At 41.8% G+C, this 18,211-nt stretch overlaps 1 protein-coding gene across 2 annotated transcripts in view; it reads right to left on the bottom strand.

Moving 5' to 3' along the window:
• WASF3 (WASP family member 3) overlaps positions 1–18,211 on the bottom strand; it is a 130,878-nt gene that overhangs the window by 71,720 nt on the left and 40,947 nt on the right. For both annotated transcript variants that reach the window (XM_047722971.1, XM_047722973.1), the window contains exon 2: positions 2,286–2,378. The gene's annotated coding sequence lies outside the window, so the exon portion shown is untranslated. The remainder of the gene's footprint in view (positions 1–2,285; positions 2,379–18,211) is intronic.

Below are 18,211 nucleotides of genomic sequence, written 5' to 3'. Positions count from 1 at the left end.
TAGGACAATTCTGAGTAAGAACAGTAAGTGACCATTCTTCCTTATTCCCAATGTGAGGCAAAAACATTAAGTCTTTCACCAATAATTGTAATTATTAGCTGTAGGTTTTTCATAGATACCTCTTATCAAGTTGAGAAAGCTCCTACTTTTCTGAGTTTTTATCATGAATAAATTAGGACTATTGTCAAATGCTCTTTCTACACCTAGTGAGATGATCATACAGCTTTGAAGAATTCTGTGTAGTTTGTTGATATGGATTGAATTACATAACTGATCTTCAAAAGAAGAACCAATGGCACCTTAGCATGATGTATTATACTTTTTATATAAACTTTATTCAGGTTACTAGTATTCTGAGAAATACCTCTTTTTTTAATATCAGAGTAATAATGGCATCCTAAAATAAATTAGTGTTCCTTCTATTTTCTGAAGCTTTTGTATATAATTGGCTTTACTTCTTTCTTAGTTAAGTTGGTAGAATTCACCAGTGAGTCCAATTAGGCTTTGAGGGTTTTTTGGGGGAAGAGAGGGGTTAACTACAAATTCAACTTCTTGAATAAAAAGCTATGCGTGTTATCCATTCCTTCTAAAAGGATTTTTAGAATATGATATTTAATTTCAAAATATTTGGAGATTTCACAGATAATATGATACCGACTTCTAGCTTAGTTTCAATAAGGTAAAAAAAAAAAAAAAAAAAAAAAGACATATTCCTGAAAAATTACCTGTAAAGTGAAAGCATGGAAATCAAGTTAAATACCTTGTGACTTTGATGAAATCTGTCCATTTATCATAGTTATCATAAGTTATCATAATATTCCCTTGAGCTTCCTTTTGTAGAATCTATATTGATGGTCTCTCTTTTCTGATATTAGGAATTTTTGCTTTCTCTTTTTTTCCCTGATTAGTACAACTACAAGTAGATCAATTTTTATTGATCTCAAAAAGAAACTCAGCTTTTGGTTTCACTGATCTTTTTTCCTACAGTTTTTCTATTTTCTATTTCAATGATTTCTGCTCATATCTTTGGTAACTTCTTCTCTGCTTGTTCTGGGTTTAAGTTGCTCTTTGCCCTCTAATTTCTTAAGGTAAAGGTTTAGATTATTGTTTCAAATCTTCTGTTTCCTATTATAAGCATTCAACACTATAAATTCCCCCTGGAAGTACTGCTTTAGGTGAATCCCATAAATTTGGATATGTTGTATTTTCATTTTCATTCAATTCAAAATATTTTCTAATTTACCTTGTGACTTCCTCTTTGATCCATGGGACTTTCAGAATGTGATATTTAATTTCAAAATGTTTGGAGATTTCAAAGATATCTGATAATGATTTCTAGCTTAGTTTCATTATAGTCAAGAAATACAGATATATTCTTGAAAAGTTAGCTGGAAAGTGAAAGTATGAAAACAAAATTCAAATTTCTGATAGTAAATTAATGAAATGATTTGTCTACGAAGTGAGACAGAACTGAAGATCAAGTCTTCCAGCATCCTTTCCTCTAAAGGATATTAAGAGCATTATGTTCTCTCTAAAGCCCATCTCAAAATCAACAGACTTGTTATTTTCCTTCTACCGTTCCAAAAAAAATTAATAAATGAAAGGAAGAAAAAGACAGTTTCACATAGATCATCTCATTTGATTTTTACAACTCTATAAAACAAATGATAAACATTTTGTATATGGAAAATGAAGCTCAAAGGAGTAACTCGCCTTACTGCTTGGCCATATTTCATTACTCTTGAATTAGCCCTTGAAGATAAAGCTATTATAGATCATTTAAATCTCTAAATAATTCAAAACCTCATTTCAGCCCGTTGGAATCAACACCACCTCAATTCAGAGTAAGTTGTAGTAAAATCCAACGAGGTTTAAGTTTTATCATCTTGACTGCTCATATCCATTCATTATTAACAAAAATCAGATAATAAAAAACTAATTAAAGCCCAGGGATAAAAAGCAAATGGGAAAAATATGAGGAAGGAAAAATGAGACCCCAGTTTAATAAGTCATAAACTGTATAGCCACTTTTGTTTTTCACACAAAAATTAATATGAAATGAATATATCAAGTTACATATTTTCTCTTTCAAATTCTTGAACTGTTGATTAGGAGTTAAAACTCTAAAATATTGTCTGCTATTAATATTTATAGATTAAAATATATTAATATGTAATATTTTGAAATATTAAACTATTTTATAGTATTCCATTTCAAATTAAAATTCTGAACTACAATGTTAAAGAAATTAATTGGCTTTAAGGGTAAGAGGTACACATCCTTACCGTATAACTGCTGACTATGGGTTGCAGAAATTCCCCTCAGGTAGCATCACCACTTTGGCTCAGATAACAATAGTACAGCAATCAAAATTAAAACTGAAAAAAAAAATTAAATAACAGTAAGTAAAAAGCATTCAAGTCTTCATAAAAGTCTTAAATTCAAATTTCACATTTAAACGATTTCATCAAGGGAGTTCTAGTCCCAGAACTAGTTTTTTTAATTAGTTTAAGCCAGGAGCTAATAAGGTATGTGAATTCCTGTATAATTCCAACTCCCTATCCTGGAATGAGCTCTGAAATTAACATCAAGAAATCAGAGTAAATAGCTTAGGGGCAGAAAAACAAAAAGCCAAGCATATTACAGGTATATTCAACTGAACAGCTCAGTTCATAGATTCAACACACATACATTTAAGGTTTTAGTACTGCCCACAATGAACTGAACATTGATGATTCACACAAGAACTCTATCAGACAAGAGCTTCTGTACCAATTTTTCACACAAAAATATTAGATTCAGGGGCGCCTGAATTTAAATACAGGTGGTGCAGTTGGTCAAGCGTGGGCTCCTTGTTTCGGCTCAGGTCATGATCTCAGGGTCCTGAGATCGAGCCCTGGCATCAGGCTCTGGGCTCCCCAGAAAGTCTACTTATGACTCTTTCTCTCTCCCCCTATTCCACACCACCCCCCAAATAAACAAATAAATCTTTTTTAAAAATCTGTTTAAATTCAATAAAAATCTCGGTGATCCCTTTCTAAATACTTTAATAGAATGTATGCAGATAAAGCAGTATCAAAGATTTAATACTTGCTGAATCTACCCTAAGAAGTGCTTCCAGAATACCAGATATTCATAACAGCAAGACTCTAGAGCAATCTGATATTGTTTATAAATGCTCTGGAGCTAGGCGGTACCAGAAAGGATGATAGAGTTCCCTACCCAAACACAGTTATGGTTCACTTAGGAAGAATACGCAGAAGAAAAATTTGGTGACTATCGTTAGTTAATTCAGCAGAAGTTTACCAAGCATCTTGTTTGAGTAAGTATCCCCATTGTAAGGCAACAATGCAGACACAAAAATGAGTAAGAAAATGCCTGCTCATCAGAGAACTCACAGTCCTGTGATGGTGACCAATGCCTGCCAGTAATTATAATACAATAAGGTAGCTGTGTGAAAGCAAGAGCGAGGCGGTGGAGTGGGATACATCCAACAGTCTCGGGGGACAAGGAGCAGGGAGGAGTAAGGCCAGGCAAAGGCCGTGCAGGCACAGGAAGGGAGCTGTGTACAATTACCGAAAGGGAAAGCAACTCTGAATCTCCCTAAGAGGAGTCTCTGGATATGCATGAATTATACGTAGGCCGGTTGGATGAGAATATACACAGTTGAGACTGTCACTACCATTTTGAAAGTAGGGGAAAAAACAGATCATTCAGTGATCCTCTAATCTACACACGTCCCACGAGTTTGCTTATTTAAAATTAAAAGCAGCACATAATTTTCTTCCCCTTCCTTAGGAGCAGCTGTAGAGCATGCTCTTGATTATGCACAGTAAAAGAAAAGTGAGTTTTTCCTAAGTAATTTGCATTAGTGATCACCTTATTTCCAAACAGAGAATCAGCCCTAGGATTTTGATTCTCCGGGCCCAATTTTAACCTCTACCAGATCACCTTATCTGCATGATTCTGAAAGTAACTAGCCCGGTACATTTCACGTTAGAGATGGTCTGTCTAGCTAATTGTGGAGGAAAGGGTCCGACGCGCATGTTTTCAGGATGACCTGAAACATTTCCGTGTTTAGCAATCATGTCAATTCTTCCTTTGGGAAATACAACTGTGAGTTTTCCCACTTGCCTAAAATGCTATGTACTATTAATTTGGTAACAGCTATCACTTGATGAATAGCTTTAATCAGGATTAAGCACAGCGCTCACATGTCACATACATTTTAACTTAATCCTCACAATGCAGGTAATATCCATCTCCATCAAAAAACGAGGAAACCAAGGACCAGAAGGTGACATGCCCAGGATGACAGAGCCTGGATGAAGCAGGATCAGGATCGGTCTGTCTGGCTGCGGTCACTCTTCTGTATGAGCCACCTTCTGGACATGTACACGTGCATTTTTCTTTCCTGCTCGGCTGCTCTCATGCCTTACTTAAGTCAGGAACCATAACAGTCTTGAAGAATCAACTAGACTTTGTGAGTGTGGTGCTTAATTTTACAGGGTAGAGCATATCTTTAACTCCTCTGAAGCTACAGTTTAAGGTTATTAAGTGTGAAATCCAGCACCTCTACTTAGAGGTGTCAGGGAAACACATTTATATGCAACACCAGAACTGAAATTCTATTTATGTCCCATGGTTAAGCTCTGGATGGTGCTGAAAATGCTTCTCTGTGGCCGTAGTCTAAGAGCACGGTTGCCCTGTCACTTCCTACCACCAGGCCCACATCCATGATGCTCCCGCAGCATGAAGGCCTTCTTCTCGATTCCATGCATCCCTGTTGTGCCTAGCCTTCAGAATGCAACCAATACAGCCTCCTCCCCCATCCATTCAGCTCTTTATCTGCTCAATAAACACTTATTTATTGTAGTGATGTGTCAGGCACCGTGTGTGTCCCCACCCTGGAAGATCAAAGCCCAGTCCTACAACCGCAACAACCTCTTGGTCCACCAGAAGAAAAGCGTACAAACAAGGAATTGGTATTCAGTGAGATAAAGGCATATACATGGTATTAAGAGACCATAAGGGAGGGAGCGGAGCCACTGAGGGGAGGGAGTGGCAGGAAAGACATCACAGCCATGGTAACATAGGTGCCTTAATTCAGAGAACAGATGATGATGACCTAAAATAAGATGGGAGAATTTTTTAAAGGGAACAAACCTGAGAGACATAGGTGGTGGGTGATGAAGTCGATGGGATGCTAGGTAATGTCTCTCGGAAGACAGAGTACTGTCTGGCAATGATGGATGTGTTTTATAGACCAACACCATCCAAAATGGCAGCCTCCAGCTGCACAGAGCACTTGACTGAGCACTTGGAATGTGGCTAGCGTGGCGAGAAACTGAATTTTTAATTTTATTTCATTTTAATGAATGTTAATTTAAATAGCATCACATGACTAACAGCTACTGTGCCAAACAGTGCAGTTCTTAACAATTCAGGCTTGAGACACTGAGTTGAGGGGTTATTACCAGTATCTGGGGAAAGGAATACCAAGAGAAAGGTATATGAACACTCAAGTATTTGCTGAATAGATGAATGAACAAGCCAATGAACAGAGGAACAAACTGGATGATCTGTAAGGACTCCTCCCCCTAAAATTCCATTCAGGGGCGCTAGGTGGCTCAGTCGGTTAAGCATCTGCCTTTGGCTCAGGTCATGATCCATGGTCCTGAGATTGAGTCCAGCATTGGGCTCCCTGCTTAGTGGGGAGTCTGCTTCTCCCTCTCCCTCTGCCTTGCTTGTGCTCTCACTTTCGCTCTTTCTCAAATAAATAAAATCTTAGAAAATAAATAAATAAAACAAAGTTCCCTTCCAAGAAGTACTTATCCCTGCTCCTTCAGGTTTTGAACACTACTTTCAATATGAGGACATCAGACCGCAGCCTAATTCTTAAAATACCGCTAAAATTAAAATTCCTTATGCTATTCAGTGTAAAAAGCAAGAAAAGAAAAAATGGTACCATGACATTATTGCAAGGAATAATCACAGAGCAAGAATAATCAAGCGAGGGTAAGTAACTCTCTAGGGAAATGTGTCCAAACACATTTATGGATGAGGACCAAATGGCTTTATGATGAGCTCCGGTCATTACAAATCTATTATAGCCCATTCACCTCCTAAGCAGTTCAGCTGACGTTCAATTTATATTCCTCTACACTCTGCTGAGAGGAATAACTGAATTAATCTCACAAAACACCTAATTTTGTTCTCCAGAGCATTTTAAAAGGTCAATGATAATAAAGTTGTCCCCAGTAATATGCCCCTTTATCTTAGTTATCCACAACATCCAAGTCAATGTGAGATAAATAACTCTGGGACACGAAAACGTTTAACCTGAGAACAGGTTGTGTCCAAATGAGTCACTGTTAATCTGCCAAGGTTATCCTAATCTGATTGTACAAGGCTTTGTTTACTATTTTGGTCCTTGTCATCCCCTTACAGCTTCCCAATTCTAGTTCTGCAAAGAGAAGCTGTTTCAGAGAGCTGTTCCCCTGCCATGCTTTCCAGGGCTACCCTGTTAACCAGACTCAAATTCTAAATCCCTCCCTCCCCAGGAGACCACGTCATCAGTGTTCTTAACTGTTCACATATAAAGTTCTATTTACAAGACTGGTAGGCACTTTAGAACCACGCAGCCTCCGTTAGCTTCAGAGAAACAAAGCTCATCAGAATGTCAAATAAGAATGTTTTTAGCTAGAATCGTCTGACAACACAGTAAAACAGCAGTCTGGCATTTCCCCTCCCTGGCCTCTCAGGTTGACATCTGTGTTCTAATTCCCAAGGCTGGATCAGCCCTACGTGTCTGAAATCAGAGCCAGAAGGGACACACTTAGCTGGCCCCACAATTCAATTCAATGTATGAGTGAGTTCTTTTGTAGAAGGTAAAACAAAAACACTAAGTAATAAGACAAGGTCTTGGCCTCCAGAAAGCTTTATCTGGTGGGAAAGAGTAAATAAATACAAAAAATATGAAACAAGTCACAGAAGGGATATTGCTGTGAATAAAACAGAAATAATTGCAGCTAGCTGACGTTCACTGGTCACCTATAGGTATCACACGCTCAGCCAGGTTCACTTTCACGTATTTAATAATTAATAAAACCACATTAATTATGAGTGCAAATGAAAAATTCTCCCAGTTTTGGGTAATCTGTTCATTAAAAAAATACTTATCCCAGACCTTAATACAAGGATCATAAAATAATATTTTCTTCCCCTTAACTTAACGAACTGTGTAACTACCTAGTAAAATACAAGGAACAAACGATCAATTCCTGATATGAGTTTTGCAGAGATCCACAGCTGGTCCACACCTCTGGGCTAATAATGGTCGAAGACTCGAATAGCCCAGATAAAGTTCTGGGTCATGTCAACCACTCACTGGTCCATTCAAACACTTACTCCTACTGTGCGTGAGAGATATAACCAGGAGTCAGACAAAGGTGAGCCCATGCCCGGAAAGACACCACACAGCAAGTCTGAAAGTGCTAAGTGGCCACAGATACGGGCAGCGCGCGGTAGAAGAGAACGTTAGTGGCAGCTGCAATAAATGGGAAAAAAATTAAAAAATCTGCATGGGGCTCAAAGTGACACCAAGTACTGATTACTGCCTTGTGAGATGCACAGAGTATACAGACTTAATATAAAGATAAGTGCTGTATCATCACTTAACTATTAGGACAGCGTGAGGAAGTCAGGATCAAGTGCACCAGATCCGGCGCTTGCTCACAAAATGCAAAGTGTGCACCTGCCTGCCCGTCTCCAGGGAAGCTAACGGAAACTCACGGGTAAGGGTTAGAAGGGGGTTGAAATCCAGCCCCCAGGCAGCACAGAGCTCTCCTCCGCCCTCGCTCTCCCTGCACCCACCTGCCTGAACACTGTTCAGGGAGAGGGAAGCTGTGAGTTTGGAACCCCACTTGTTAAGAAACACTATTTGAAATAAGGCTTTCTTTATATTCAGTGAAAGCTTACATCTTTCTAACTGCAAACCAACCAACGCTCTGTTCTGCCCACTGAAACCAAGGAGAACCTACCACAGCCTCAGCTCAGCAAACATCCAAGTATCTGAAGGCAGGGTTCGATGTCCCCGTCCCTCCAGCCTTTTCCGGGTGCTCTCCTGTCCTTCCAGGAGGTGCAGCGCCCAGAACAACATATACCAGATGTGGCCCGAGGGAGGCAGCACACCCTGCCCATTGACACCACGGGCCTGCCAGTTTGTTTCACTGGTTCTGTCTTCTGGGCACTGCCACCAAGCTGGGCACAGTCTTCCCTGGAAAGACTCCTCTCTGCCCTGCCACTCTGGAATAGGATCCCCAGGGTGCCCGTCTGCGGGGCGGCCTCTGCCGCTTCTCCTGAGCTGTCCACTCCCACATTTCTTTTTTTTTTTTTTTAAGATTTTATTTATTTATTTGACAGACAGAGATCACAAGTGGGCAGAGAGGCAGGCAGAGAGAGAGGAGGAAGCAGGCTCCCTGCCGAGCAGAGAGCCCGATGCGGGCCTCGATCCCAGGACCCTGGGATCATGACCTGAGCCGAAGGCAGAGGCTTTAACCCACTGAGCCACCCAGGTGCCCCCACTCCCACATTTCTGAGCACCTGCCTCTCCCTGCTCTCTGGGCCTCCCCGCGAGCGGGCTCGGGTCACTTCCACCACAAACCACTGCTCAGTTTCCCCGAAGCAGCCACTTTCCCCTTCTCCGTGCCCACCAACCAAAGGGGCAGTACCGAATGCCCCAGTGCGGTGGGCTCGCAAGCCGGAACTGAGCTGCACTTATACACTCCAGCACTCCGGCAGGTGATATAAGCCTACATTTCCTGAACTACAAAAATGAGACTGGGGGAGTTATGTGAGCTATCCCACGGGACACCGTAGGCCTTACACGGGGTGAGCAACAGACAGCACCTATCACTGCTGTTACCACTTACTACTTCTCTGCCACCACCACTAACTACAACCTGTTCCCCTCCACAGCCATTCACATCCACCCGCCAGGGAGGGTGGCCTGCATCTATCTCTATACCCCCCAGGGCTTTGCGGAGAATCGTTCACGACAACCTCCTGGTCCAGAAGGAAACAAACAGTGAATACATGAGTATACAAGAACCTAAAAAACCAAGAAGATCGAAGTTCAGATTTCATTCTATTCTTAAATTGGCCTAGTTATTCATTATCACAGCAATGCACTGAGCGGCTAAGAGATCAAAGAATTTAGAGGTTAAAATGTTCAGAAATTCACAGTTAATGGAATCCATTTTCAAAGGCAAAATGGATTACCTAGTTGTATGGTGCTTCTGCCTGCAGCAAATATTAAGGGGTTTTTGTTTGTTTGAGGTTTTTTAATGTTCATGGCAGAGAGGTCTGGCCCTGGGCAGCCAGCCACCTGTGGGCCCTAACACTTTTGACTCCTTACTCTACTCTTCACTATGAAAATTTTTTTCATTTTCATTTTCATTCATAAATTCCTAGTACCCAGCTCAGTGCTTGGCCCACAGCCCACATTCAAAAAACATGTGCCAAATAAGTGAATTTTCTTGAATGCCTAGGTAAAAGAAAAATCACAATGCCTCTTCCTGACCTACTTCAACCTGGAAAGTTGAACTTGAGTGTGTCCAGTGACCTCGTATTGGCCCCCATGGGTCACCACTCTAAGTGCTTTAAAGTGCTGGGCTTCAACCAAGCAAAGAGCAGGAGAATCTGGGTCAACAGAACACTTATTTCAATTCAGCCAAATGGTTAATGAGCTTTTGTGCAAGGGGCATAAAGAGATAAATAACTTGCTTGAGATAAAATGAGGCTTCCAGCTTGAGAAAAGATTGCTGACTTCGACAAAGTTTTTTAAACGCTGTTTAGCAACATTATGGAACAATCTACAACCATTAAATACAAATGTGGAGGGGTACCAACTGGCACCATCAGGCAGTTTCATTCACGACACTCAGAAACAGCCTGGGAGCACAAGAAAGAAAGGAGGAGGCAGAACAGATGCAGGAGACAGAGGGACAGTGGTGGTCCCAGTGGGGGAGTGAGTTGACCAACAGGAAAGACAGGAAAACAGGGCAAGGCCAAGAGGTCCCTGAAGATTTGTTCCAGAATTTAGCAAACAAGAGCTACGACACACTTGCCCATTAAGACATCCCAGAATCCCAGAATTTTTTAAACTTCCTTTCTTAAAAGTGGGACACTGTGTCCTTGGCTGATGTTCTGGCATTTTTCCTGTTGCTTGTGACCCCACAAAGATGACAAACCAATGATTCTGGGGAGGTCCCTGAACATAATAGCTTAAAAGTTGAAAAAGATCCAATTCAAGTGAGAGATTTTCTTGCCTAAACGATGTTATATTTTTCTCTGCTTTAATTACTGAATCCTGTAATTGGAATTCATCACTGATTCAAAGAGATGCTAAAAATAGTCTTATTTCAGAATGCAGAATGAGAGGCATCATGTAATTTTGCTACTAAATGGACTTCTATTTTTTTCATAGCTCAGTAACTTACTCTTGAAATAGATTTCCTCTTTTTATAAACCAAAAATGTAAAACACTTCAGATATACATTCAACATTAATTTTCAATACTAATTATGCTTTAGAAGTTTGTAAGTGAAATCTCAGACGTATACTAACCTTGCTTAAAAACAGTTCCTTAACCTCTTCCCTTTACATTCAATCGTGACCTTCATGGAAGGCCTCTGATTGAAGAGTACAACCTCATTTACATGTGATAAATGAATTAAAACAAAGCCTGTTATCCCACAGGCTTTCCACTACAAATGGCAATTTGAACCCACTGTGTCACTTACAAAGGGCTTTCTCGAATGAATCATCTCATTTAATCTCCACAACCATCCTAATACAAACGGGAGAGGCAGGATTTTTTTAACCATCTTACAAATCAGGAAGTTAGCTCAAAGACTGAAACGGCACCTGAAGGCTGAAGGCGGGGGAGAGGCTTACCTCCATCTTCCTCACCTTCAGTCCCACCCTGTACTCCAAACTCAGCCCCTTCAAAGACGCAGCCTGTGGCCTGGACTGTCCCCCTCAGCCCAGCCGGGTCACCCCTTCCCCCACAACTCCAACAGAGCTCACGATGAGTACCACCCAGGGGGGCTACCCAACACATCTACTTCCGTTGTGGTTTGCTTTGGGACGTCCATGCTCTGTCTTCTCAACTCAGTTAGAAGCCCCGGGAGGGTAAAAACTGAATCTCGCATTTCTTAATGTCTAGAATCATGGACATAACAGGCAGACACTGAATTCTTTTTTATGATGCCACCTATTGAAGAATCATCCTGTAGACAAATGTCTCTCTTTTCCCAACTTTCCAACAACGGCACTGCTCTCCCCTTTGGCTCCACCATCCGAGCTGCAACTCGGTGAGAAATTCCTGGAAGCCGTTCCCGGGCCATCATAAAGAAATTTTTAAAAAGCTGTTTTCTTAACGATGATTAAAGCGGCTTTGCTCTTTAACTGGTCTGAGTCTCTTCTGCTCTCCGGTACTATAAGCTGTCCCTGGTTTCTGACTGCATTGTTGGTTTGTGAGCACCTGGGAACCTGACTCCCTCGTTAACTGTGTCTTTATTTCCTTGATTCCGATGTTCACCTGCTTTCTGTTCAGGCCAGGTCTCACACAGTTAACTTCCAGCCCCCTCCTAAGCTTTGTTGACCCTGACTTTCTCACCCATCCTCACATCAGCCCCAGCCCAATGCTGTCACGGATCCCACCCAGGCCCCTATAGAGGGACCAGATGGCCTGTCATGAGTGGTCAAGCGAGGGAGAGTGCCTTATTTTTGTATCTTTAGCTAATCCCTGGAGTTCTACATTTCCGTAGCAATTTCAAGAGAAAGACAAATGTAACACAGGTACCAGCGGCAGCTGCTCTCAGCTCCCCATGACTCTATATCCTTCCTCTTCAAACTCACATGAAACGTCAGGACAACCTAGGCCAAAATACAAAACAGTCAGCAATCAACATCCTGCTGGAAACCAGACACATCAAAACCAAATCAGGGTTACCGTCCGGTTTCATGAAATATGCTGAGTCTTAAATGTGGACAAAGAGAATTGTTACAGAAACGCCCAGAAGTACTTGGGAAATCTGTGCAATGTCGGATGGAAACAGCAGATGTAAGCGCTGTGTGGCAGAGGCCTCTTTTTTTTTCATTCCGTGACAATTTTTACATATTCCAAAATCAAAATCTATTTCAAAGCCAGCTCTGTAATATCAAACCCGACATAAAGATTCCATGTGCCGTTCAACAAGTTCCTGTAGTTACTTGTTTTCCCCCTTGAAGATAAATTATAGTACCAGCCAATGTAGCAAATGGGTCCATCAACTTCCACCCCCAGGGGACCCTGTGTCCTCAAAGAAGACTGACAATCACAGCGGCAACATTTTATAGCACATCTCCACTCAACCCCCACAGGCCTCTAGTCAAACCCTAATGTCCACTATATCTAAAGTAATCAGGGAGCTGAATGGCTCACCACCAGACTATAGGATTACCACAGTTTGTGACAGAAGACCAACACAAGGGGAAAAAATCATCACCACCCCGAAATGAGTGCCCACCTTTCAGTCACCTAGAAAGTAATTTACTGCCACTGAAAATATTTCTAGCATTATGTTCTGTCTGCTCTTAATTAGCAGTAATCATTTAATTAGTGGCATCCAATAGGATCTTGGAGAAAACACTTTGTGAGGACCAGCGGCTGCACGATAACGGGGAGAGAACAGAGATGTAAGCTTCAGAGACGGGAACTCCATGCCTGGATCTGCCACCAGAAGCCATGGATTCTGGGGAAGTTACTACTGTCTGGGCCTCTATAAAATAAGGTCAACGGCAACACCCCACCCCACCCCACCCCCTCAGAGTATAAACATGAGGGAAGGAAGAGCCATGTTGTCAAAGAACACGGCAGGGAGCAAAGATGTTTAATTAATAGCAGCTACTACAGAAAGCTAAACTCACACTTGTTGGGCACCTGTCATGTACTTGTCATTACACAAGGAGGCAGAAGCACCCGCTCCCCACAACCCCTGCCACAACTGGGCAGTGTTACTTAGGCCACTGTGGCAAAGGGGAAATGGAAACACCAAGGCCTTTGTGAATGCAGAAGCAAGGCTGCTTTCTCATTCTCCTCAAGTGACTGTAGTTAACACCCACCTGTCCGAAAAGGACAAAGCCGATGCCTATGGCAAGTGGCCAATGTACACGACGTGCCCCACCCAGCTCTTGTCTGATTTCTGCAAGTAAAGACGATGGCCAATTTACCCAGTGAAAGAAAGGGCATGGAAATGTGGATCTTCCAAACAGGAGGCATTTTGATATTTGAAAGCCCCGTGTTTATTTTACATAACAAAAGCTCCTTTGCTTTTGTAGTTTTTGGTTAAGTTTGAATTCTGCCTGAAATCTGGCAACCCTGAAGTCGTGACGATGCCAAGATCCAGATTCTGTTCTGTTCTCTCCACCACCCACCATAATCCCAAATGGATGACATCAGCCTTCTCTCCAAATCAAGAAAAGGCCACTCTCCCAAAGACAGACCTCAAGTCTAAAGAGCCTTTCGGCACAGGGGACCCGATTAAGCGACTGACTCCACATCTAAAGTAAACTGAAAGAATTCAGTGGCAACAACCCATTCAGGGATGGTCAGAAGACTTGAAATCAAAATACACTCCAGCAAGTTTCATATCCAATTTTATCTTCTCCCTTCACAACTACAGAGAGAAATGAAATTCCATGGAAATTTACTAAAATAAATACTACATAATCCAGAAACCAAAGGCGTATAACGGTATCAATTCTCCTGTGTTACAAATACAATGAGATTAAATACTATACTTTATCAATCTCAATGCTTAAAAGAAATGGCCCTTAAATATTCCTGACAAAGTGGCCAAAATCCACTGAAGGCAACTTAGTGAGTTACTGGATTTAAAAATACTGAAAAGACACTATAAATAACAAAATCATGCAATTTCGATATATGATGGCCCTCCCTCACTATGTAACATGCAACTTCAAGAATTTTCAACCTAAAAGAACTGCATATTGATAGTCTCTCCCCTGCCACCAACAAAGATCATTACCACCACCGCTACAGAGCACCTTCCTACAACAATTAAGGAAAGGAAGGAAGACAGAAGTGGGAAGGCGGGAAGAGATGTGGAGAGGGGAAACTGACAAGATCCGCTGGAGCGGTGGGCAGGGTGGCCCCGCTGCTTCGCGGAGGTCGGAAGTGACGCAGAGCGGGTGCTCCTGCTCCTCTTTTGCTGGTAACCTGAACACAAGGAGATTAAATTCATGCAAAAAAAGTGCTGAAAATATCTGGCCTCCAAAACTAATCACCCAAACAAAACAAAGAAAATCCCGGCTCCAGTAAACACCGCTGAGATTTCTTATTTAAAACACCTTTTTTGGTCAGGATTTGTATTATGAATTCTCTGCTGGGCTGAAATGTTAACCAGGATTGTATTGCACCAGGGCATTTAGAAAGGAAAAAAGAGAAGCATGCCAGCTGACATTTACTGAGCCCGCAAGGCCAAGCCGGGCGCGCTGCTCCAGCACCCTCCGTCTTTCACTTGATCCTCATGACAACCCTCCGAGAAACATGCCAGCATGATCCCCATTTTACAGAGGAGGAAACTGGGCAACAGAGGAGACTGGCCCAAGATCACGCAATACATCATGGGGTTGGGATTCTAACTGAAAAAGTCTCTGCTTCCAGAGATTACGCTTTTTAACTACTGTCCATCTCGTTCCTTTTGAAATTAAGAATGTTACTGTAAAGAAAACTCGGGAAATGGAAAGCATCAAATTTCCATCCCACTCACGTTACTGTGCACTCCACTATCAAAGGTAAATTTCATAATCTCTCTCTACAGCAAACCTACATAAGCCATTCAGGCTCTGGGAAGTCTATCATGGACTCCTACATTCAGCACATCACTTAATCCTTAGAGCTCGAAGAGGAGGGCAGAGGTAGGTATTATAAACCCCAATTAACAAATGAGTACCTTTCAGAGAGTAGGGAAAGCTGAACATTACCTCAAGCCTCTAAGAGGCAAAGACAAGGTTAAACTCCCAGGCCACCTACAGCAGAGATGCCTTCCTTTGTCTAAATGAATTGAATCCCATGGGATAACTGTAACTTCCATTCTATAACATTACAGAGATGGCTCGCCCAGGACTTACCAAGGAAGCATCCTTCCTGAAGGATCCTGCTGGGCTCTAGATGTTGCCTGCCACGGGCTGAGGGGGAAACAGCTACTCTAACGGAGCAGCAAGAGAGTTGCCTGAACAAAGGCAATGACAGCTCTGAGAATCTGAAAGAAGGAGCTGCTCCCAGAATCCCTAACTGGCTCTAGTTCTGTAGGACAATGATCCACAAAGTGCAGGGCACCAAAGGCAGTGGGGAATGGAGACACAAAATGACTGAATAGGGAGAGAGAAAGGAAAAGAAGCTTTATTCATAGTTAACACAGGTAAGATAGGTCTTCCTGTGGGCAACAGGTCAGCAGTCATTCATCATACAAGGTATTATAGGCGCTAAGGGCAGGCTGCCCCAGGATGGGCCACTTTGGCATCAACATTATTTTGAGTTAAAAGTTATCAAAATCTGGCAGACACAGGTGTGTCCATGGGGTGGGGGGAGCTCTCAGCCGTCCCCTCAACTGCCTAAATTTACTTTGGAAAGGAGAGCCTGTATCAGGAAGAGAACTATTAACAGAGGTTTTACCTAAGTAACTGATCTGCATAACAGGGAAATCTTTGTTTTTCCAAACATCTCTCACCTTCCTGCTAATGGCCTTCCTCCCCTTTGTATCCTCAGGTCCTACCCCTCTCCTTAGCTCATTCATGTTGCCTCACTGTCTTTGAAATTTCATGTCTGTGTGGATTCCCCTTATGTATGCTATTGGATTTTATCTTTCTCCCATTAATCTGTCTCAGGTCAATTTGATTCTAAGTCCTGCTAGAAGGATCTCGAAGGGCAGAAGGATCTCGAAGGGCAGAGGAAAAGTCTTCCTCCCCCACAGTATAAAATTACCCTACACAGAAAGCAGGGTCCCGGTTTGGATAGCTACCGGCAGGCTTGATGTTCTGCAGGGTTTCAGTCTATGGGGGCCTGGGGAAGTAGAATTACAAACCATCTTAACCAGTTTGAGTGAAACTAATTCTCACAAAATGGAAGAGGAGTGTTAAAAAAAAAAAGAGTTTCCTGAAAGAACAACAAAAGGATTAAATACTGATAATACAAGAATAAGCTAACAAGAAAATAGTGAGGCTGATATCTGTCCTCGTCAGTTAGATGAGTTGAATACAATCATAATCTAAACAGATCTACAAGAACTTAAATTATTTTTCAGTCATCAATGCAATGAACTGAAATACATTTATATCCACTATCAACAGTATCAGATGAATACAAAATTTTAAAAATTTCAAGAATCTTATAATGCTTAATGTCTTAAAATGTGGGGAAAAAAACAGTTCAATAAAGTAGTTTGTATCTATAATTTGTAAGATGTACATATATTGGACTTCTGTGCTCATTTTACTATGAAATACATAATCAGAAGGTTTTTAAGACCACTGCTTAAGGAAACAGATTGCCTAAGGATCAGAAATTAATACAGAAGCTATTGATTCTTCACTAGTAAAATGTTAAACATATCTGTAGCTAAGAAAAAAATTAGTAAACAATTTCCATAACAATGAGAATAAGCTGAATAAAGCTATAAAACCACAAGTTCCCCCCCAAAAAAAGGAAGAAGAAAAAGAAGAAAAAGAAACCCATAAAAAAAAGCTCAGAACAGAAAGAAGATGAATCGAAGTAAATACAAATATTTACAAGGTCTTCCAAAGAAACCAGTGATCCACAACTGTTTTCATCCCTAGCAGAGTTACAAGAAGAAGAATCTGCCATAAATATGGGTAAGAAAATACCAGCTGAACTGTTAACCAACTCTTTTTTTTTTATATATATATTTGACAGAGAGAGAGAGAGAGAGCAAGAGAGAGTGCATGCACAAGTGGAGGACAGGGGAAGAGGAGAGAGAGAAGCAGACTCCCTGTTGAGCAGAGAGCCCTATATGGGGCTAGGTCCCAGGACTAGAGCCAAAGGCAGATACTTAACCAAATGAGCCATCCAGGTGCCTATTAACCAACTTTTAATGTCTTCACATGAGCCAAAGTGTTAGGTCAGAATCTCAAGGAGCCCCCCACATGGCAAGTCTGCACTCACCAGCCAACTCTTTCACTTGGGTTTTTACCAAATACATATAGACAGTGCACATAGAGACAGAACACAGAGTTGAGAGACTCCCTATCACAGGCTCCCTATCTCCCTGGATACAGAGCAGCAGGAAGAAAAGAGAGCTGAGAAAGTTCCTCTAAAAAACAGTAGGGCAGGGACGCCTGGGTGGCTCAGTTGGTTAAGCAGCTGCCTTCGGCTCGGGTCATGATCCCAGCGTCCTGGGATCGAGTCCCACATCGGGCTCCTTGTTCTGTGGGGAGCCTGCTTCTCCCTCTGCCTCTGCCTGCCACTCTGTCTGCCTGTGCTTGCTCTCTCTCTCTCTTTCTGACAAATAAATAAATAAAATCTTAAAAAAAAAAAAAAACAGTAGGGCAGGGATGCCTGGGTGGCTCAGTTGGTTAAGTGTCTAACTCTTGCTTTCAGCTCAAGTCACAGTCTCAGGGTAGCAAGAATGAGCCCCGTGTGGGCTTCCATACTGGGCATGGAGCCTGCTTAAGATTCTCTCTCTCCCTGTCCCTCTGCTCTCTCTTACTTGCTCTATTAAAAAAATAAGTAAAAAGTAAAAAAAACAGGAGGACAAAGAGAGATCTCCTGAGGAGAAGAAAGCCACAGACTGGAAAGCAAAGAAAATTCATTAGTGTCCCTAAAACTAGCAGCTAAGCTATAAAACTGAGAGTCCCTCCTTGTTCAGAAAGTTGGCAGCCTCGCTCTAAAACATAGAGATCTCCAAGGTCTTACTGGGATCATTCTGAAGCTCTGCCAAAAACAAAGTCCTGATCCCATTCTCAAAATATTTGAAGGTAATGATGAACTCAATCTAACTCTTGCTATAGCAAAGTCCAGGCCCAGCCTGGTCTCCCACATTAGCAGCATGACCAAAAAAAGGGACAAGCCCTTTCCTGGGGTGACGGAGGGGGGCAGATATTCACCAGTCTTTACTATTTGTTA

This window comes from Lutra lutra, chromosome 3, assembly GCF_902655055.1.
Source record: "Lutra lutra chromosome 3, mLutLut1.2, whole genome shotgun sequence".
Lineage (NCBI taxonomy): Eukaryota > Metazoa > Chordata > Mammalia > Carnivora > Mustelidae > Lutra > Lutra lutra.
The sequence above is the reverse complement of the archived record's forward strand: the minus strand, read 5'-3'. Positions and strand labels throughout refer to the sequence as shown.